The sequence below is a fragment of the Dasypus novemcinctus genome, chromosome 31 (genome assembly GCF_030445035.2).
Source record: "Dasypus novemcinctus isolate mDasNov1 chromosome 31, mDasNov1.1.hap2, whole genome shotgun sequence".
NCBI lineage: Eukaryota > Metazoa > Chordata > Mammalia > Cingulata > Dasypodidae > Dasypus > Dasypus novemcinctus.
The window spans coordinates 39,854,022-39,878,208 of NC_080703.1; the positions used below are offsets into that span (position 1 = coordinate 39,854,022).

Here is a 24,187-nt window from a genome sequence, read left to right on the forward strand (position 1 = left end):
CTAATTGATCAACAGTTTTTGCTCGTCTTGATGTAATATCACCTTACTTTTCTGCAAAGTAAAGAATTTTGTGATTTCTAGAGAACGTGTTAAAAGGCAAGAAGTTTTCCTCAGAGCTCTGTGAATTTTCAAAAAGCCAAGTTTTAAAAAGAGAACCTAAGAGAATTCCACAAATATTTGTAACAAAAAAAAATAGACAAACCATCCTCTCTTTATTTATAAACAATGCGTGCTTTCATATCATTGTTGAGACTAAAGTACATAATTTTCAGTTGTGCATAATAAAATATGTAATTAAGCAACATTCCATGGTGGATTAAAGAATTAAAAGCTTCAGGTGCAGAAAAGAATTTGTTGGCATTTTCCTTTTCAAGGTGGTATTTTGAGGTGTTACTTTTCATTTTCCTTTGACATCTTATACACAAATAAATAGACAGAAACAGGTGAGAAGCAGAGAAAATGAAGAATTGGCTCTACTACAATAGACTTGTAAAACATAGCAAGGCAGAGTGTTTGCAGCATGCCCATGAAGGCTAAATTAAAAAGGGCAGAAATCTTCTTAGCCTGGAGAGAAAAAGCACTAAACAGGGACATGTGCTTCAAGAGATAGAAATAACAACTAAAAGTTAACCGTATTTGGTAATTCCTATATTTCAAACTGCATTAAATTACTTCACACTCTAGTTAGTACAGTCCAGTAAACTCTTTCTTTAAGTGAAGAACTAAATTTAATTAATAATTCTGTGATATGAACCCTGCTGTTCATTTGACATTTATCCTATTTATTAAAATCGAACTACTCAAATGTCAAAATGTGTCAGGATGATTCTGAAATAAACTATTCTTCTGGACATCAAAGAATAAGGTTTTGAGAAGAAATTTTGCAGCTAATAATATCAAACAGACTAGTATCCACAGTTTTTCATCTGATGTTTAAACTAGAGTTAGAATCAAGCATTTAAGACCAACTAAATTCAACATCGTATACTGATATTACTCAAATTCTAACACAGAAATATATGTTTAATGAATGAATGCAAGAAAGAATGAATGCGTTTAATTTTGAAGAAATGTTGGGCATAGGGTATGGAATGAGAGAGGTTATCTCCTTTAAAAGACAATCCTGGGAAGCGGATGTGGCTCAAGCAATTGGGCTCCCGTCTACCATATAGGAGGTCCAGGGTTCGATACCCCGGGCCTCCTGGTGAAGCATGATGGCCCATATGGCGAGCTGGCCCACGTGGAGTGCTGGCCCATGTGGAGTGCTGTTCCAGGCAGGATTGCTGCCCCACACAGGAGTGCTGGCCCACTTGGAGAGCTGGCACAGCAAGATGACGCAACAAAAAGAGACAGTAGAGAGACAGTAAGAGTCGCAGCAGACCAGGGAGCTGAGGTGGCGCAAGAGATTGATTGCCTCTCTCCTGCTCCAGAAGGTCCCAGGATCAGTTCCCAGAGTCACCAAATGAGAATACAAACAGACACAGAAGAACACACAGGGAATGGACACAGAGAGTAGACAACGGGGGCAGGTGAGGGGGGTGAGAAATTAATTAATTATTTAAAAAAAGACAATCCTCTTAGTGTTGTGTTTTGAATTAACATATGCTGGGAGGCTTTCGTTAAAGTTTAAGTGTCACATCTCATGAAAATATGTCATTGTTGTTATTTCTATGTTGTTTTTATACCACATCTTATTATAAAGAGTTTTGCTGAAATTTTCATGTATACTTAAATAAGATAGGATAAAAAAGAAAAAATTAAACAAGAATTAAAAATTGGGGTAGAAAAGAACATAATGGAAAGTTAAAGTTGACACATAGAAATGCATGTCATGAGATACTATACAATTTATTAGAATTTATTAGAATTAGCTACAAAAATTTTAACAGCTTTATTGGGGTATAATTGACATAGAATAACGACATATTTATAATGTACAATTTGATAAGTTTTGACACATATATGTGTACACAAACAAATGCACAACTGGGGACTTAATAAACATATCCATCACCCTAAAAGCTTCCTGGTGCCCTTTTAATCCATCCTTCCAACCCTTCCCATCCCCATTTACCAATCTCCCCACTGATCTGCTTCCTGTCATTAGAGATCGCATTTTCTAGAATTTTATATAAATAGACTAATTCAGTATGTACTTGCTTTTGTCTGGCCTCTTTCCACTAAGCATAATTACATTAAGATTCATCCATGTTCATTCCTTTTCATGTTGAGCAATATTCCCTTTTGTAAGGATAATGCAATGTGTTTATCCATTAACCTGTTGATAAATATTTGGGTTGTTTCTCGCTTGGACTGTTATAAATAAAGATATTATTTTTATATCTTGTCTAAATCTTTATATGGACATATGCTTTCATTTATCATAGGAATATGCTTAACTTTTTAAAGAAATTGCTGAACTGTTTTCCAAAGTAATTGAACATTTTACATTGCACCAGTCGTGTCTGAGAGTTCCCACCAACCTCAATAATGGTTGGTATGGTCAGTCTTTCTTAATTTTAGACATTCTTATAGGTTTCTAGTGGTATCTCACCATGATTTCAATTTGCATTTCCCTAATTAAATATATTTTTTTGTGTTTCTTTGCTATCTATACATCTTTGGTGAAGTGACAGCTCAAGTCTTTTGCCTGTTTCATTATTGGGTTGTCTGCTTTCCTACTGAGTTTTGAGCACTCTTTATATATTCTGGATACAAGTCCTTTATCAGATGTGACTGCAAATATTTCCTGCCAGACCATGGCTTGACTTTTCTTTCTCTTAACTTCGTCCTTTGAAGAGAAGTTTTTCATTTTGAAGAAGTCTAACTTCCCAGTTTTATTCTTTTAAAGATCCTGCTTTCAGTGTTTTATAGAAGTATTGTTTGCCTAGTGCAAGGTCACAAAGATTTTTCCCATGTTTTCTTTAAGAAATTTTATAGTTTCAGGATTTACATTTCGGTCCATGATACATTTTAAGTTAACTATTTTATATGGCATAAGGTATAGATCGCTATTCCTTTCTTTCTTCTTTTTACTTCTTTGCGTATGTATTTTCAACTTCTTTCTCCCCTGAATTACCTTTGAAGCTCTGTAAAAAACAAATTGGTCCTACACAGTGTCTGCCTTTTCTGTTCTTTCTATTTTGGTCCATTGATCTTTGTCTACCTTTCCACCAAGGCTATGCTCGCTTGATTACTATAACCTTTAAAAGTTCTTAAAATCCGTCTTCCAAATTTATTATTCTTTTTCGAAATTGGTTACTCTAGGTCTTTTCATTTCCTTGTGGGTTTTAGTTCAGCTTGTCAACTTCTAACACCAAGAGCCTGCTGGATTTTGCTTGGGATTGCTTAACTCTATAGATAATTTGGGGAAGAACTAACATGTTAAGAATATTGAGTCTTCTGGTCTGTAAAGGCGATCAAAGCCTTCTCCCACCTTCCACAGATTCCAACACCACCTACAAATACTGCTGTAACTCGGTTCAGTTCTGACTCTAACCACGTGGAGGTAGGCCAGACCCCGCTGTTAAGAACTGTCCTCTGGAGATCGTCCTCCAGGCACCAGGGGCAGGTTCTGGGGCGAGGACCACCATCTGCATTTCTGACATCGGGCTACAGATTCGGGAATTCCCACCTTTGGATTCCACAATTCTCTGGAACCGCTCTCAGAGCTCACTGAAAGTGCTTTATTACAATTACAGCCTTCTTACAGTAAAATGATACAAATAAGAAGAAGCCAGAAGAAAAGACACATAGGGCGAGGACTGGAAGGGTCTCAGGCAGTCTTCCTTGTCCTCTCCATGTGGCGCAGAACGTGGTGTCACCCTCCCAGCACAGTGGCCATACGTTCTCTCAATCATGGGAGCGCCTGACTTCCAAGGTCCTGAGTTTATACGGGGTCTCGTGGCCAGATATGGTTACTAGACTCGATGCCCATGTGTGGAGCTCACCTGCAGAGGTGGGCAAGTGGGCTGATATGATGTGGCTCAAAGCCCACCCCCTAACCACAGGGTTGGTCCTTCTAGTGGGGCAAGCCCCTGCCCAGGTGGGGCTGGCCCCGCCCTCTCATCTCGTTAGCATATGAACTTTCAGGTGTGGTCTGCGCCTACCTTGAAGAACAAAAGACTCTCCAAATCACAGGAAATACCAAAGATTCAGAGCTTCCCCAGGAACCGAGGACAAAGGCCAGCCAAGTTTTGCAGGATCCTTAGCCATGACAGAGCTCTCCATTTGTTTCCATTTCTGTCCATTGTTGGTCATCGTTAATTTTTCTCAACAATGTTTTATAGTTTTCCGTGTAGAATTCCAGCATACCTTTTGTCCTACTTACCCCTAAATTACTTCATATTTTTGTATTCCATTGTCAATAGTATTTTTAAAAATTGGTATGTCAATAGTCTGTTGTTAGTATATTGAATCACAATTGATATTTTCATATATTGATCTTTTGTCTTGCTACCTAGTTTAACCCACTTAATAGTTACAGTAGCTTTTTTGTAGATTCCTTCAGATTTTCTACATAGATAGCCATGTCACCTACACATAAAGACGCCTAATTTCTTCTTTCCAATCTAAATGATCTTTCCTTTCTTTTCTTCTTTTCTTTTCCTTAATTTTCTCTTCTTTTATTTCATTTCTTTTCCAGAATCTCCAGCCTAATATCAAATTTAGGTCATCTAATCATTCAAGTTTTCATCATGAAGTATGTTAGCTGTTAGTATAAATGCCCTTAATCATGTTAAAACAGTTCTCTTCTATTCCTAGTTTACATATAGTTTTTATTAGGAAGGGATATTGGGGGATACAACATTAATTGTGAGTTTTGTAGAGATCAAAACCAATAATAGTGAGACAAACATATATAATATTTAGAATTTAACCTACAATTATCAAACTCTTTGGTCTCAGAACTTCATTACACTCTTAAAGATTATCACTGTTCTAATCTTTTACAAAGACAAATTCATTTAATCTATGGAAAAGCTATGTAAGGTAGGAAGATTCTTATCACTATACTTTCGATGATTAAATTGAAACACAGGTTATATAACTTGTCCTAGTGGATTTATCTCCCAACAACTCTCAAAATACCTCTGTGGTTTTACCTTGGTGCTCGCTGATGTAGTCCCTACTTGCCACAAGTCGGGTGACTTTAACACCCCATTCTTGATTAGATTGTCAGGCTAGTCCACAAAAGCCTATTTGACCAACAACTAAGTTGAACTGTGGAAATGGGGCTAGAAGGAGGTTTGTGTGAAAGCATGAAACTAAGGGAAAAAAAACAGAGCTGGGAGAAGGAAGAAACAGGGAAGAGAAAGATGAAGGGGATGTTGGAAAGGAACCATGAGGACTTGGGCTCTGAGTGAGATGACTCCCGCATATTTCCATATTATGAGTAAAAAAGTTCTGGGAGCCACCTAGCGAACTGACCTTACTAGAAGATTTTAGAAACACTGCCTATTTGTAAGTCTGGAGCTTCAAAAACAAGTGCCTCAAGTTTGGGAAAAGAAAGTAATTCTCTATATAATGTTAGAGGAATCTGTGCCCTAGGTCAGGAAACTGCAAACTCTGGCCCAATTCTGTCCAGCTGCCAGTTTTGTCAGTAAAGTTTTATTGGAACACAGTCATACCCATTCATTGACGTATTCTGATTGCCTGCTTTTGTACCATAGCAGCAGAGTTGAGTCCTTTTGAAGGAGACCATATGGCCCTTCAAAGCCTAAAATATTTACTTTTTTCTAGCTCTTTAGAGAAAACGTTTCAACCTCTGCCTTAGATCGTTAAGCTGGCTCTAGATTTGCAAAATTAGAGAATTAAAGCAATTTTCTTGATAACTGGTGTAAAAACAAAATAATGACTTTAGCATCTTGCAGACAAGTTGGAGCCTGTATTAAGTAGAAAACTCTTTCTCAATTCCACAGTTCACTTAATGTGTCTGAAAAACCCACTGCTTAAGTTTCTGATAATTTCTCGAGTCTACCTATGAAGGGAAGGCCAGAGATCCTCTTCCTTGTTGCCCAACGGCATCTAGTCCATAAATTTAGAAAATTATTGACTTGTCACTTCACCCCTTCCTGATAAACTCCAGAAGTGTTAATATTCTTGGCAAAATTGGTTTTGCACTAATTGCCGTATCCATCTGCTCGGTGCGATTGATTAGCCGGTGATAGCATTTGCTCTCTCCTGCAATCAGGGCTCCCTGGCCCCGCAGAAAGCGGGAGCTGTCTTCCTGTCATCTGAAGAAGGATGTGTCCCTGACAACTGTAAGCTTCTCCTCGGAGGACTTGAGATTAAATTGGCACTTGGCTTGATGGCCTTTCGGGAAACGATGCACTCGGAGAGATCTGTGGGAGTAAAGCAAGACCTGGGGAATTTCGTTGACTCTGTCTTATACAGAGAACCTCTCTACTTCGGAAGGGCTATGGCTGTAAGCCCCGTGATGGGGTGCCAGCTCCTGGAGCAGGGTTTCCCTGACCAGCGGAGAATCAAGCAAGGGCAGAGATTTCCGTCCCCTTCGCTCTCCACCTCGCAAAACCTGCAGAGGCTGACGCACGCTGCCAGCGTGGCTGGGGGAAAGCAGCTGCAGAGCCTAATTCAGTCTGGCTTGGGCCCAATATTTATTTTAATTTCATTTATTTTTTTTTTTTATTTGCTAAAAATGCACCTATCGCAACAGCCTATGGATCTAAAAAAAAAAAAAAAGTGCGGAGAAATATGAGAAAGAGGGACTTAGGGGAAAAAAAGGTATCCAGAAATAGCCAGCAACTTCCTCCACTGCAGTCCTGCTGCAGACCTGGATTCCAGCCCGTGGTGCCCGATGGGCCCAGGGCCTGGACACCAGTGGTGCAGTGGCCGGCAGGGAGCCAGCACCTTGAGTTGACCGACTGTGACAAGGTCCCTTTCTCTGCCAGCACCACGGGATTAATCTGGAGAACATTTTATTTATCAACACGTTATACTCTCCTTATAATGAGCAGGACGTGTGGGCTTCAAATCACCATTTCTGGAGATGTCAACTAGAGCAGGCTGCCTCTGGGCCCGTGAAGTGAGAGAAAAAAGACAATGGGGGTAAAAAAGGCTTGAGCTGACTGTGTACCTTTTAAAGGACTATGGTTTCTTCTGAGATTTTGGTTTCCTACTTTTGGTGGTGAAGCACCTGCTTCGTGACAAGATGGTGATAAAATATGGGAGGACTTTTGTTGTGTTTTCCTTCTTTAGGTGGTGCAATCAGTAGAAAGCAAGCTTATTAAGACCTTTACAGGAAAGTGGATTTGGCTCAACAGGTAGAGCGTCCACCTACCACATAGGAGGTCCAGGGTTCAAACCCAGGGCCTCCTGACCCTTGTGGAGCTGGCCCACGTTCAGCGCTGATGCGCACAAGGAGTGCCCTGCCATGCAGGAGTGTCCCCCGTGTAGGGGAGCCCCACACACAAGGAGTGTGCCCCGTAAGGAGAGCCACCCCATGTGAAAAAAGCACAGCCTGCCCAGGAGTGGCGCCGCATACACAGAGAGCTGATGCAGCAAGATGATGGAACAAAAAATGAGACACAGATTCCCGTTTCCACTGACAAGAATCTAGGCGGACACAGAAGAACACACCGCAAATGGATGCAGAGAGCAGACAAGGCGGGGATCGGGGGAGAAATAAATAAAAAATAGATCCTTAAAAAAAAAAAAGAACTTTACAAAACTTTTATTTATTTTTCCATATCTATGAAATCCAAACTCTAAGAACTGTAGAATTTAACCTGCAACTGTCCAAAGACCTCTTTCCACACTTAAACTTTACTGAGACTTCCTCTTCCAGGAAAATGGAATAGAGATACTTTTTCCTTTTCGTCCTACTAAAGACGACTGAAAACCCTGCACGTTACATGTAAAGCAAAGAGTAAAAGCACTTGAGACCAGCATGAGCAGGGTTGCACAGCCAGCTCCGCCACGGTCCCTGGGAGCTGCAGGCCCTGCGCCTGAGCCCCCGCCGGCCACTGTAGGCCATGGCTGGGCCACGTCCCTCCCCACACCCCATTGGGGCTGGAGTTGGCCCCAAATGCTGTGCCCAAGCCAGGTGGGTGGCCCTTCCCAGGGACCCAGCGGGAACCTGGCCTGGGAGTCAGGAGGGTCACCCCAAAGTCTAGCTGCTGTGCCTGGGACTGCCCAGGCCAGTGGCCACCCAGCTGCAGCCCAGGCCCCAGCCCCTACCACAACCCGGGGCCCATACTGGGGCACGGTGTCTTGTCTTGGGGGCACTGGCTGGGGCAGGTGTCGTCACCACTGTTGTCCTCTCCATCATGCTTGTGGCCAGCCTCCCCTTTGAGCAAGACCCCAAGAAGGGGAGGCTTCTGGGGAACCCGGGGCCCCTCCTGCCCCTTCTGCCCTGTGCTGGCCTGCGTGGAGAAGCCTGACATCTCCACCAGGGCCTCCCCACGCTTCCTCTTTGGAGTCCTATTTGCCATCAGCTTCTCCCACCTGGTGGCCCATGTCTTTGACCTCAACTTCCTGGCCCGGGAGAACCATAGGCCCTGGGCTGGTGACCTTCACGGTGACTCTGCGCTGACCCTGTGGAGGTGATCGTCAACACCGAGTGGAAGTCCAGGGAGGAGGCGAGGGTGGAAGTCCGGGGAGGAGTCGAGGGTGGGCTCCGGGCAATGGCAGTGCCAGCTGGGTTGCGGCCTCCCCCTCTGCCATCGCCAACATGGACTTGGTCATGGCGCTCATCTAAGTCATGCTGCTACTGCTGGCATCAGCCTGGGTCTTTGTGCTCCTCACAGCTACGTCCTCTGCCATCTGGGTGGCATGGATTGTCATGTACACCTACGGCAGCCAGGAGCACAAGAGTCCCACCTGGGATGACCCCACACTGGCCATTGCCCTCACCGCCAATGGCTGGGCCTTTGTCTGCTTCTGCATTATCCCTGAGCTCGTCCATGTGACCAAGGCAAGCCCAGGGCCAAGCTCCAGAGGGAAATGCACCCTATCTGGGGCATGGGCTACGAGACCATCCTGAAAGAGCAGAAAGACCAAAGTCCATTTGTGGAGAACAAGGCGTTTTCCACAGATGAGCCAGTCTCACCCAAGACACCAGTGTCACCTTACAGTGACAATGGGCAGCTGCCAGCCCACCAAGATGGTCCTGGTGCACAGAGGCCCATTGAAGGCATTCATAAATTTATCCTCCCACGGACCAAGCCAACAGCCAAGTCATGGTCAATTCAAACTCTATCCTGCGGGCCAAAGACATACATACTGCCCAGAGCCACCAGGCAGCCACTGTGCCCCAAGATGGCAAGAATTCACAGGCTGAGCCCCCACAAAATAAAATGAGATGGTAGCTGCCCTCCTTCCCTGGACTGCACCCCCTCCCACTATCCTTATTCCTCTGTGACCAGAGGGTCAGAGCCCAGCACCTTTCCTGCCTTGTCATTGGACCTGGGAGGGGACAACGGCCACTGAGCCGAAGCAGGGCACACTGCTGGGAGCCGGCTAAGTCTGGAGGTTTCGTATGAAGCTTGTAGAGCCCACCTCCTTCCTGCCCAGCCCAATCTACCCTGGTCAAGAGCAGCCCCCCAGGGAGTTGAGTTGCCTGGGGGCCACAACTTGTAGTCAGCCCCACAGCTCTCCAGCAGCCCATACCTCTGTCATGAGTAATTTCCAGAGCTAAGTTGAGTGAACAGGTGCCGTGGAAAACCTAGGATGGACCCCCCCCCCCATTCCTCTGTCCATTGTCCTGGTCTGCTCAATTCTAAGAGAGCCCAGGTATTATTTCCTACTAACAGATGGGAAGGGGAGAGCTCAGTGCACCTCAAACGTCTCTTGGCCCCAAGAGTGACGTTCAATGAATAAAGGCACCATCTAGCTTTTCTGAGTGATAAGCTCATGTGAGTCCCTGGCGGTGCCAGGCGGCCACGGGGATGCAGCCTGCGATGAATGTGGGCTTGTTTTAGCCTGAGCCTTCCAAGGATGTCTGTGTGTGAGGCACGGGAGGAATGGGCGCCTAAAAGACGCAGGCCTGTCTGGGCTTTCGGAATACCCCGTGGCCCTGTTTACCAAAGGCCCTTGGCCAACTGGCAAAGATAGATTTGTTTTTTTGCAGCAAAGAGACACCTTCTCTGAGATGGTCCAACTGCATCACAAATGAACCTTAAGTGGAAGAAAAATATATTAATAATAGGTCACAGCCCATTGCAGGTAATAACAGGGCAACACCTCAGGAGAGTTCACGTCCACTGCCATCAAACAATGTAGTCCACAGCAGGGTAATTTGGAATTCACCATAACTGCTCAGAAGTAAATGACCCTCACCTCCATTTGGAAGGAATTTCTTTCTTTCTTTTTTTATCTTGTATGATGTTCCAAGTGCCATTTTTTCTCTATTTTTAAAGAAGTTTTAGATTACATAAAAGTTACATTAAAAATACAGGGGATTCCCATATACCACCCCACCCCCCCATGTTTTCCCCTGTTAACAACATCTTTCATTAGTGTGGTATATTTGTTAAAATTGGTGAACACATATTGAAACATTGCTACTAATCATGAGCTATAGTTTACATTATGGTTTACACTTTGCACCACACAATTTTATAGGTTTTGACTAAATGTATAATGGCCTGTATCCGTCATTGCAATGTCATGCTGAATAATTCCAATGTCCCCAAAATACCCCCATGTTACACCTATTCTTCCCTCTCCCTCCCCTCAGAACCTCTGGTGGCCACCATCTTTATGTTAATGTTACAAGTTCTTCCACTACTAGAATAATGATAAGTCTACTTCAGTCTATAGTTGCATTCCCCTCTTAAGTTTGGTCATTCCTCAATCTTGAGGATTTTAGGATGGCGATGCCCGCTATGCTCCAGATTGAGAAGGGGCTTAGAGCCCATGGGGCAGATGGATGGAACTGTCTTGCTTGCAGTTGTAGATACTCTCTGTATTTTAGGGTGCGTGTTTTCCATCATCATCATTTTTTTAGTTGTCCTGGTGAGTCCGATGAAGTGGAGAGTAGGTGTGGGCTGCAACTCTGCTGAGATTCAGGGCTCAACCACCATACGAACAGACTGAAGATTTAAGTCCCTGGGACATATTTTAAACAAGTATAGTGCTAATTATAGGTTCAAATAAAAAGGGCAGAAGCCCCAAGTGTAGGAAAATTATAAATGAGTCTAACTCTGTTACATTGAGGAGATAGATTATGATATATTCCAAGGTAAGGCCCACCAATGGGCTGCCAATTTCCTGAGCTTGTCTGCCTTCCTATAGTGTCTAGATGTCTCTAGGGCCCTTAGGAGAGCTACTGTTTGAGGCACTGTTTACTGTGAGAATCAATGAGATCCTCCTGAGATGTGCATAACTGTAACCTCTGGAATGGCCTCCTGACTCACTTTGAAATCTCTTAGCCATAAAAACTCATTTGCATGTAATAGTTCACCCTTTTGGTCAAGATCTTTTTTCAAAAGCCTTGCTAGTTGGCACTTAGTAATAATCCCTTGGTGCCAGGGAGGCCCATCTCTGAGAGTCGGTTCCCACATTGGGGGGAAGACAGTGAGATTATATGTTGAGTTAGATTTAAAGGGAGACAACACTTAGTAACAAGGAGGTTTTCAGGAGGTAACTCTCAGGCAATATATAATGCTAGGCTAAGTTTCAATTTTATAAGAATAAAGTTCATAATATCAAGGGCCTGGGGTGTTGATCTGTCCTCTTTCGCTAGGCACTGCCTATGTACTCTAGAGATTCTTGCACCTCTATTTGGGAATGTAAAAGGAGTCCTCAGGATGGGAGTTTAATGTTTTGTTGGTTGTTTTGTGGGTCTCTACCCACTGAGATAACACCCCAGTACCACAGGAATACATTCATATTGGGAGGAATTTCTGAGATAAAAAAAAAAAAAAGAAAGGTAGCGAGAAGGTGGCCAACTGTCTAGGGAGCTCAATGCCTGAGGAATGACGTGGCAATTAGTTCCCCGTGTTTTCATTTTGCCTAATATATGCTAGACTTGGCGCTAAAGAAGCCAGCAACCCAGAAATGATAACTTACCTGGACAAAAGAAGCCCCCAAATCCTGATCTCTGTAGCCAAAGGACCAGGAAGGGGACAGCCTGGCAAGACAGAAGATCTTTTAGACAATAAACACCCTATTCCAGACAAACACCACAAAAAAAAACTATGGTCCCACTATGCCAGCAAAGGCTGAGGGGAGAGATTTCTACCTTTGAGAGGCTGTAACAAAACTCTGCCGCCTCTTCCAGGGGGCTGGTGTCAGAGGAGGCCTAGTGGACAGTCAAGATTTTTGTCACTTTCCAGTGGTGACAAGGCCACCATTTCCCTCCCCATGGTGTCAGTGGAGACCATGTGGGGAGAAGTAGCAAGGCATTCCTATTTCTCCCAGCCAGGGAAGTACTAGTAGAGTACTAGGGGAGGCAGAACTCCTGCTTCCACCCAGCAGCAATAAGGAGAAACCTCAAATGGCAAACTAGGACTTCTACCTCCACCTGGAATTAACAGGGTGGTGCACTAACTTCTCCTGATTGAGTGGTGTCAGAGAAGGTAGCTAAAACAGAACATTTAAATAAAATTCAAAGTTTCATAATGTAATACCTAAAAGTTGCTAATTATACAAAAATCCAGGAAGATCACATACTGAATGAAAAAAAGACAATAACCAGGTCCAAACACTGAGATGATAGAGATGTTAGATTTAGATTTTAAAGCGGCCATCACAAAAGAACTTCAATGAGTAGTTACAGCATTTGAAACAAATGAAAAAACAATAGGAAGTCTCAGCAAAGAAATAAAAGGTCTCAGAAAATAAATAGAAGATACAAAGAGGAACCGAATGAAAATTTTAGAACTGAAGATAACATAACTTTAAAAAAAAAAAACCCTCAATGGATAGGCTCTATCCATTGAAGGAGGCAGAGGGGAAAAAATTCCGTGAACTGGATGAGGGTACTTTAGAAATTTCCCAGTATGAATGACAGAGACAAAATACTGGAAAAGTAAATGAACAGAGCTTCAGGAAACTGTTGGGCTATAAGAAAAGATCTAATATTCATGGCATCTGACTCCTAAAAAGAGAGGAGAAAGAAGGCGAAGCTAAAAAGGTACTCAAAGAAACAATGGTTGAAAACTTGCTGAAGTTAGCATAAGACACACACCTACAGATCCAATAAGCTGAGTGAACTCCAAACAGGGTAAACCCAAAGAAATCTATACCAGATCATATTATAGTCAAAGTTCTGAAAACTAAAGTCTTTAAAGTAGCAAGAAAGTAATAATGCTCTGGGTGAAAACACAGAATGACAGCAGATTTCTCTCCAAAAAATAATGGAGGGCAGAAGGAAGTGGCACAACATTTTTTAATTATAGAAAGAAAAGAACTGTCAGGGCAAAATCTTACATCTGGTGAAAATATACTTCAGGAATAAAAAGGAAATAAAGAAATTCTCAGTTAAGGAAAAGTAAAGAGAATTTGTCATTAGTAGACAAGCCCTAAGATGATGGGTAAAAGAATTTCTTTAATCAGAAAGGAAACAATATAAAAAGAAATCTTGGAACACCAGGAAGGAAGAAAGAATATAATAAGTAAAACTATGGGTAAATACAACAAATTTTACTTCTTTTGAGTTTTCAATGTTTTATGGTTGAAAAAAAAATTATAACACTGTCTGATGTGGTTCTTCAAACTATGAAAAAAATATTTTCGAACTACGTACCCAACAAAAGAATAATATTAAGAATACATAAAGAACTCTCAAAACTCTAAGAGGAAACTATCAATCAACTAGGAAATGGGCAAATGACATGAACACTTTTCAAAGAGGATATACAGATGGCAAATAAGCGCATGCTGAACATCTTCATAGAAGCCTTACCTGTAATAATTAAAAACTCAAAAAAAAAAACAGATGTTCTTCAATGATTAAATAAACTATGGGACATACATACAATGGAATACCACTCATCAATAAAGAGGGATAAAATATTGACACATGTAACCACCTGGATGAGTCTCCAGAGAATTAAACTGAGTGAAAAAAGTCAATCCAAAAGGTTACATATTCTGTGATTCTATTTATATAACATTCTTTAAATGATAAAATGATAAAAATGGAGAACAGTTCAGTCACTACCAGAGGTTAAAGAAGGGGTAGAAGTGAGAGAGAAGTAGATGTGATTATCAAAGGACAATATAAGGGTGATGAAAATGTTCTTTATCTTGACTATCAATAACTTCCTTGTGATATTGTACTATAGTTTTTCATGATGTTACCATCAGGGAAAATTGGGTAAATGTTCCATGGATTTCTCTATATTATTTCTCACAACTGCATGTCAATCTATAATAATCTCAAAATAAAATGTTTAATTAAAATACATTATTGAAAGTCCCAAAGAACTTTTATTTATGTAGATTATATCTATTAATATTTACCATATTTGACATTAAAACTGAGAAATTTTAAAAATCATTCATTAATTCATTAAAATGAACAGATGGAGTGATGTATGGGAGCCCTGTCTGATGTTATACATATTTGTTTTGTAATCTCATATCTTTTACTATACACTTATTAATTATGTTTGTTCATGTATGAATGATATACTTCAATAAAATTTTGTTAAAATGGAAAAAATAACAATAATATATTTTTATTAAAAACTGCTATATATTATAACGTAATTAGTAAGAAGAGTGGCATTGTTTTACATTTTGAAAATCTCTTTAATATCCTATTCTTCTGGATTGTCATAACTGCTTTTGTATTGAAGAGAGCTTGATTCTCATACCTGCTGCTATGTGGTTTGTAGACTATGGAAAACTGCACTCTATACTCATGACAGAGTAAGAGTAAGAAACCAAATAACATCTCATTATTATTATGAACATAGGTTGGGCCTTGCAGACCACTAAAAGAGTCTCAGAGATCTCCCACAGATTCCCAGACCATGCTTCAAGAACCCCTAAGTGAGACTATTAATCATCACTTCAAACCAGTCAGAATTTTGTAGTATGTTGAGTTATTGGTCCCAATTTTTCACTCCATGTGGTAGGGTTTATATCCACACACTTACCTTGCTATAACTTCATAATTAAAGCAAAAATGGTAAATCCCATTATCTAATTATTGACCTAATTAGTTAATATCTGACCTTCCAAAAACCAGAAATCAGGATTTGTTATGGACATTTAACCTTTTCACACAAAAGACTTGCACATATCTGGGTGTTTTGAACTCTCTTTTTTTTTCCTTTGCGCTGTCCATTAATTCAAAACTATTTGGTTAATTTTTTTTGATTGACCTAACTAGATGTAGTATATAAATGTCTCTTTCCTTAAGTAAAATGTCATTTTCCCCTAAAGAGACTGAGTGAGTTTCTACCTAAGATCTTAGTAGGTTAAGGCCATGAGATGAGATGTGTTTTGTTTTTATGACCTTGAGAAGTCTGTGAACCCATGAGGCAATCTCTCTGATGTCCAAGGAAGAAAATCTGGGAGCTAGTCTAAAAACATGAGCAGGAAATAGGCCCACTGTACAGATGAACAGGCAGCTAAGCTAATAGACTTTTTGGGATACTTTGGGCCTTGCTCCTGGCCAAATGGGTCTAAGACAATCTGAGCAAAAGACACTTGTTTTAGTTTGCCAAAGGCTACCAATGCAAAAATGAGAGAAATGGGTTTGCTTTTATAAAGGCAATTTATTTGGGGTAAAAGTTTACAATTCCAAGGCTGCAAAAATGTCCAAATCAAAGCACCATCAGAGATGCTTCTCATCAAAGGTTGGCTGCTAGCAGATCCTATACTCCTGCCACATGGCAAGGCAAGAGGGCAGGTCTGCCATTTCTCTGCACTTTCTTCCTTAGCTCAGCTGTGGGCAATCAGCGATCTCTCCCTGGGACTCATCTACTTGAGCCTCTCTGGGCTTCTCTGTCTTTCTGCAGCTGTAGAGTCCTCTCTCACATGGCAGGGTCAACATGGCAGGGCTCCCTCTCTCTGTGTCTCTTTTTTTCTCTTTGGGTTCTCAGTTTATTAAAGACCCAGCAAGAGGCAGAGACCTAACCTGGGTCATGCCTCACTGAAGTAGTCCAATCAAAAGCCCTAGAGCAATCTAACTGAAAGTGATCCAATCAAATGGTTCCTTAATTGAATCTAATGCAATCAAAGGGCCCCACATCCACAGGAATGGAATTAGTTCAAGCACATAATCTTTTCTGAGATTCAAAAAATTCAAACCATCACAACACTTGATAGAATAAATTTCTGCTTTGTTTCCTTTCTCTTCCTTCAGGTCTGTTCATATTCTTTAAAGGCAGATACCTTCTGAGCAGCTGAGGCAGCTCAGTGGATAATATAAAGGGGAAAAACAAACATTTAGGGAGGATTCATTGGCTTAAAAAAAAATGGTACCATATGACCCAATTAGCTCACTCCTAGGTATTTACCCGAGAGAAATGAAAGCCACCCAAGGACTGGTACACAATTATTCATAACATCTTTATTCACAATAGCTCAGAACTGTAAACAAGCCATCAACTGGTGAATGGATAAACAAATTATGGGGTATTCATATAAGGGAATACTAGTTGGCCACAAAAAGGAAAGAATTACTAATATTCACTACAGTGTGAATGAGTTGCAAAAACATTTTACTGGGTGAAAGAAATAAAAAGTGGATGTTGTATGATTCTGTTTAAACGTAATTCTTCAATAGCAAAATCAAGCTCTAGTAATGCAAAGCAAATTAATGGTTGCCCAGTGCTGTGGGTTGGGGGAATTGACTATAAAAGAGCATGAGGAAGTCTTTGGGATGATGGAAATATTCTACTGATTGTGGTAGTTGGTACTCCAATAAATAAATTTGTCAAAACTCTGAAATTTTTCCACTTTTTAAAATGGGTTCATTTAAATTTATGTAAATTATACCTCATTGTTATTCATTTAAAAAATAGCCACTTTTCTTTACTACCATCTACCAACCATCTGGCCCAGAATCATTTTTCTTCCTTCCTTCCTGCTTCCCTGCCTTCCTTCCTTTTCCCTCTTTCTTTCCCTTTTCTTCCTTCTAATCCTTCCTTCTTCCCTTCCTTTCTTTCCCTCCCTTCCTCCCTCCCTCCCTTCCTTCCTTCCTTCCATCTCAAAGGGCACTCACACTAATCCTGGATAATAAGGAAATCAATCTCTTCTGGTCAAAATCCTGGACTATAAAGGAAGAGTTTGACAGCATGTGAGAACTATTTGGAATCAGGTGGGACGAAAACATATGCAGCCAACTAGTTGAAGGCATATGTCAGTTACATATGTACATGTAATTCTGAAACAAGGTCAAGCATAGTATACAAAACGTCAGAAAGACTCCCTGTAGCAGCCCCCCTGGCACAAAGCAAGGCTTTCCAGCTGTCCAGAGCCTGAAGGAGAAAAAAATGTTTCTGAGGCAAGGTATTTACTGGCAAAAGTGACCATGCTACATGACCCATCCTTATAGAGAAGGTATAAAAAGCATGTTCTCTTAATATCAGATTTGGGCTCACCACTAGAATGAGAGGAAATGAGAGGGGAAAGTTCACTTTTGGGAACCTGTGGCCTCTAGGTATGATGTTTTAGCGCTTGCTTTATGTGGTGAATGTTCTAATGCTTAGAATCTAATTTCTATCTTAATATGAATTTTATTTGGCTCTGTTTTAGTTTCCTTCACTGCTCAAACAAAATACCATGCAATAGGTTGTCTTAAACAATGGAAATTTATTGACTTGCTGTTTTGAGACTAGGAAACATCCAAATTAAGGTGTCATCAAAGTGGAGCTTTCTCCCGAAAGACTGGCACTGTGGGGCCGGCTGCCAGTGCTCTCTGGTCCTCAGCTTTTCTGTGACACGGCAAAGCAAATGGCAGGCTCACCTGGACTCTCTCTTCTCTTCCAGGGTCTGTCAATTTAAGCTTCTGGCTGCTCTCTCTGTGAGTTTCTCCCCCAGAGTCTGAATTTCATTCTGCTTATAAAGTACTCTGGTAATAGGATTAAGGTGCATCTCGATGGAGTTGAGCCACACCTTACCTGAAGGAACCTCATCCAAAGGTCCTAGTTACACCCACAGGAATGCATTAAGTTTAAAAGCATGTTTCCCTGTGGCCCATAACTCCAAACCACCACAAGATCTAGGAAGAATTTTTCCTTCATGGAGAAAAGCCTCTGCTTGTTTTATTCAGACAACATTCTTTTATTGGTCTTTAATCAAAGACGTCAGTGGTCTTCCCAATGGTTAAAAGGTCCGTCAAAGAAAGGTTTGACATCATTTAAAACAAAAATTAAGTGACAACCTTTTTTTTTTTTCATTTTTCAACAAATTATATTTGAAGACACACTCTAGACCCCAACTCTTCTCAAGGTCACTGAGCATAGAAGTATCAGGAAGATGGTATCAGCTCACCTATGTGGGTGAGCAAATCAACTTGGCCTTGGCAGACAGAACAGATTGTGAACCTGGGTCAGCACGATAAGGGTGGCAGTGTTCTTTTCTAGTTCAGTGGACAAAGCCACAGAGAGGTTGGGTGGTTTGACCAAGCCTGCCAAGAAAGTTGGTACACGTGCAAGAGACACCAGTGTCGGGAGGTGTGTGCGAGTGGGTCTGTCTGTGCATACGTGGGCTTGTGTGTGTGCACATGTGTGCGATGTCTTCCTGTCCCCACAGGCTCACGGCTACTTCTTGAAGCAATATTTTGAGGAATAGGGTTCTGGAAAGTTTGAAGCGTCTACGTCCTGTTTTAGCTACACCCTGCCAAAGAATAGTCATAAGTTTGACAGTCAAAGGACACCTTGAGCCCTGATGAAGGATATTAGCTAAATCAATGCCCAAATAAATAAAGATGAATGCAGGTTGTTAATAAATGCTGTACTTTGGGAAAACAAGACTGTTATCAAGAAACTAGAGCAGAAACATTTTGAGGAAAAAAAAAAGGCTCCATTTTTTGCTCTTATTTTTAATGTCATAAAATATCAATTGAAAATTTCTACAGTTGACCACAACTCACAAGGAAAATAACCACTTTTGCAAAAAAAACAAGGTTTTCCTTAGTCTATTTTACTTAAATTTTGATCCTGAAATGCGATAAAAATACATGGTCTCTTGCCAGAACTGGTCAGTGAAATCCCATTAGATTATAAAAGAACATATTCTTGGCATCACATGTAGTTCTTTATTAAACGTTCTACTTGCTCACATGTGAAAACTAATTGAGGGGCATTCTTTCAGTAATGTGTTGGTTCAAAGCGCTGCCCCCTAAATGATATGGCTAAAAGCCACTTCTGCCTGTCAAGAGAATAAAATTATCCCTTCCATCATTGTCAGGATGTCAGCATATATTCCTAAAGTAAATCTGTATTTCTTTCAGCTTGATTCCATATGTAGTGCTAATAAAACCAAGGGGTCTTTGGTTTGTATATACAAATAAATTTTCAGTTATTCAAAGTTTTTGTTCTTGCCATCTGCCCAAACTAGAACTTTCATCTTCCCTCTTATGCTTTCAAATTCTTCTCTAAATATTTCTGGGAATTCCCAAAGGACTAATATTTAGCTGGCACACACTGGTGCACCAGTTATTTTCAATTGACTTCTGGTGAAATTGGCCAGTGTTACATTATTAAATATTTGCATATCATGCCTGTATGTGCTGGCAAGCAAGGCTATGTGTTACAGACAACTATTGGACCTCGTTCCATTCCTACCTACTTCTTATGGAGAGCTGTTGGCCACTCAAAAACCACTTCCAAATTTCACTCCTGCCATTGTCACCGGAGCTCATTGTAAAAAGCCTGCCTCTATGCTCCCAAAGCTTTGATGCATCTTGGTGAACTGTGCAAAGAAAGGAGAATGATCCTTTCCCAGCTCCTTGCCACACTTGGTCACCTAATATCTGAAGCAGACTTACTTGTGCTCCGTGCCTCACAACATTCCTCATGAAACTAGCTCTGTCAAATCGTGGCCCTTGGATACCTAACCAGATGGACCCGAAACCTTCCCAAAGAGCTGAATATACCACAGGTGCTCCGTAAGCATCTCCAGAGCTCTCATCTCCTCCTATTTTGTGGACTCTGCTCTCAATCAGAGTCTCCCTTCTCAACTACTCACAAAGAACCTCCACATGCTTTGTCAGTGAGAGCCATTCAAGACTGGTGGTGCTAGGGTGGGAGTGTCTCACCTTCTGCTTCCTGGATCTCAAGTCAAGTCAGAAAAACATGCTTTTATATTTATTATAAAGCATTATCCCTTGAAGGGGTAAATGTGTACTTTAGTGTAAATAAAAAGACATAAGTAACAGGGGAGAGTATGGAACTGTAGGAAAGCTGGGATGAAGCCATCTGGAGCATTTATATTGAAATAGCTATTTCTTGGATATTTATTTAAATATTGCCTGTTAACAACATTGACTCTTCTATTTCTACCAAGAAATGACTTCCTTCTTAATTCCACATAGAACAAAAATGGGTTGGTATCTTTTACTTTTTTAAAAAATGACAGGAATATAATAGACCCTTCAGATTTAGAGCTATACGAAAATCTGGCTTGAAAATTCCAATTTTAAAACACGGTCTCTGTCAAAGAATGGAAACTCTGAAGGTTGTACAGTCATAGTGAAAACTTCAATGATGTGGGTCAAATTCTATTCCAAAAAATTCCTTTAAATTGTCAGATACGATGGCAATCTGAAGTAAGTTACAAAGTCCTAATCAGTAGAGTTGGAAGATTTCCAAGATAAAAAGTGGTAATAATCAAAAAGCTGATTTTACATGTTGAATCAATGTATCAACATAATTGTGGCATCTAATATGATTTTTGCTCTAGATTTTGAAGTTACCAAACTAAAAGAAATTCTTAAAAAGTTAAAACATCGCCATGTAGTACAGTAAATAATTTTTACTTTTTATTGGGAACTTTCTTCATTATGAACTTATATTTTGATTTCACTTTCAAAATATAGTTTTTAAAGTGGAAATAATGGTCCATTTCTCTGGTTTGATTCAAAGATACTAACTCCAGTAGCTGCTTTTTGAATTACAACACAATCGATAGTCATGCTTCCTCAAAACCACTGATCAGTTTTGAGTTGAAGATGGCTTCCAATAGCTTACCATTCACCAATTACTTACTTGAACTTTCCAAAAGTTGAGTCAGTCATTATTTTATAGTGGAGAATAATAAAGGATCAGCAAGGATAAAGTACATAGGGGTATAAATCTAGAACTTGAACCCAAACCTTCTAACTCCAAGTTTAGTTTTTCCCAGCTACCATACTGCTTCTCTGAGAAGGCCAGGAAGATCTGAGCAGGGCATGGTAGTGAAATTGGTCACAGTATCCTCTCTATAATTCAGCTCTTGAATAAGAAGGACCAAGGAAGAAGTCACAAAGTAAGCATCCTGTTAAGTTCTTAATTTTTAAGAAGGATTTCACAAGAGATGGGGAACAAATTTCTGGTCAGATGCCAACTGTAATTTCTGGGAGGTGGTTCCCTGAGGCACTATTTTGAGAAGGATTCTGGGAATGAGTGCCAGCTCCATGCTATGATCTGTTAGTGGTGTTTACTGTGAAGTACAGAGAAGAAAAGACAACATTACCACTAAGTATTTTTGATGCCTGGATTATATTCTCACTTTATGTGGCAGACACTGTTCACAAAAATATGCATTCTTTTCTTCGTGGACACAGTTATCCTATATTTCTCAGAATCCCTTGTAGTTAGGTGTGGTCATGTGACAAAGCTAACCTAACCAATGGAAAGTGAGTAAAGGGGATGTGAGCTATTGCTGGGCCAAGGTTTTTAAGAAATGGCTTTATTTTTTTTTAAAGATTTATTTTTATGTATCTCTCCCCCTTCCCCCCCCCCCGCCCCCGCCACCCGGCATTCCCCCCATTGTCTGTTCTCTGTGTCCATTCACTGTGTACTCTTCTGTTTCTGCCTGTATTCTCATTAGGCAGCTCCAAGAACCAATTCTGAGACCTTCCGGAGTGGGAGAGAGGCGATTACTTCTCTTGTACCACCCCAACTCCCTGTTCTGCTACGTCTTCTTATTTTCTCTCCTCTGTTCCTCATCTTTATTGTACCATCTTGCTGCACCAGCTCTCAACATCAGCCGGCTCTCCTGTGCGGGATGGCTTTGCCACTGGGCAGCATTCCCACGCAGGGGGGCACTCCTTCACAGGACAGCATTCCAGTGTGGATGGGCACTCCATGTGGGCCAGCTTGCCCTAACCAGGAGGCCCTGGGCCTTGAACCATGGACCTCCTATATGGTAGACGGGAGCCCAATTGTTTGAGCCACTCTGCTTCCCAAGAAATGGCTTTGTTTCTTCTATATTTTCATTTCCTTTCTACTGGCCAATTGCAGATAAGGACAAGATGCTCTTAATTCTAAAGGATTTCATAACCTACTAGACATGGACAGTGTGTCTGTAAACAATTACAACACATGCAATAAAACAGATGCATGCAGAATGTTATAAAACAAAAAGTAAGGATGCCAACTTGGGTGGGCAGAGCATCGGGGAAAACTTGCAGAAAAGGTGATGCTCAAGTTAAGTAGATTTCACCCAGAAGATAAAGGGGAGAAGAGTTATTTGAGATGGGGAAAGGGATGTTCAATGATTGATTGACATAAAAGAGTATAGTGCATGAAAGGGATTTCAATTGTCTATATGGCAGAAACATAGAATGGCCATGGGATTATCTGACGACAATCCTGGAGCAGTGGGAAGGTCTAGCTCATAAAGGACTGTCTTTGTCGTACCATTATTTAATGGCTGAGGAGCTATGGAAAAGCTTTAAAGAATGGAATGAAACAACAAACTTCAGTTTAGAAAGATCAGTCCAGCACCAGTGTAGAACTTCTGAGTCCTGCGGACTTCTCTGCCTTCAGACTTCTGAGTTCTGGAGACAGAGAATCTAGTAAGGATGGCAAGGGCTTAGAGTCAAGCCAAAGCGGGGTGGATAAAGAGCAAGTGTTGGGTTCAGGAAATATCTGAGGCACGATTCACAAGACTTGGTGCCTGGATGGTTGTGGATAATGATGAAGAGATGTAAGTTTAGGATAATTCCTGGTTTTCCTATTTGTTTGGTTTGTTTTTGCCTTCGAGACTGGTTGGATTGGATTGCCATTTACTAGGGTAGCAAACAAAAGAAAAGGAACATGATGGCAGGAAAGCTAAAGAGTAGGGCTCTGGATGTTAGAAATTTAAAGGTGTTGAAGATCTAGTAAGCAGCTATACATATATATATGCAGGACAACCAGAGAAGTCTGATGGGTGATAGAGATTTGGAGACCATTCACAGAATTAGGAGTTGAAATATTGAGCAAAGATGTTGGCATGTATTGACAAAGAAGAACTCAGATTTCAGAAGCAGGGAGACAGTGCAAAGCCTGCGAGAATGAAGAATGTTCTAGAAGCAGGAGAAAAACTAGGAGCAAGTGGTGTGATGGAAACTGATGAGAAGAGAATTTCAAAACAGAAGAAGAAATGGATATGTTGCTTTGACTGTCCAGCCATTCCGTTCTCCTTGTGCTTGGCTTTGGTGTGGGTAGGTTTGTGACAGCTTTTACCAATTGTATATTATGAGAGCCAAAGGGGTAGGGTCCCTTCTTTTACTGTCCTGGGCAGATCTGAGATGTAGGCTGAGCCAATGGGGACGATTCCATGGCTTTCAGTTTTGAGTGTAAACATCCAGAAGGTGGGGAAACAGGATGAACTCATCTCAGCTGCAGTGTGGACAATACTCAACCTGGTGGGTGAACACAGTGGTAGTTCTTTCACACAGTTCTCCTGCACTGCCTTGCTCCTTCTGATTGTCCCATTTTTTCCTGTTAATTCTTTCAATACCTTCACTTTTCCTTAGGATATATTGCCAACACAGAGTTAAAAGGACAATCCTTCCCAATATTCACTCTCCCCTTTTCTCTCATGGTAAAAGGACTCCCTCTGCCCCTGACAGTTTTAGTTATGCACATGTCCTCCTAAAGTAAATCTGCTTCCCTAGCCCTCCTTGCAGCTCGGGCTGCCCGTGGCATGTGAGAAAATATGACTTGTACAACCTCTAGGCTATGCTCTTGAAAGGAAAGAGCATGCCTTTGTGGTGGCTTAGAGATATGTGCCCCAGAAAAACCTCTTTCTAGACTTAATCCAACCTGTGGGTGTGAACACATTGTAAACA

General features: G+C 41.1%; 1 pseudogene; it reads left to right on the forward strand.

Moving 5' to 3' along the window:
* Positions 1-6,328: 6,328 nt before the first annotated feature.
* Positions 6,329-9,329, forward strand: LOC101446464 (G-protein coupled receptor family C group 5 member C-like; annotated as a pseudogene).
* The last annotated feature ends 14,858 nt before the right edge of the window (positions 9,330-24,187 follow it).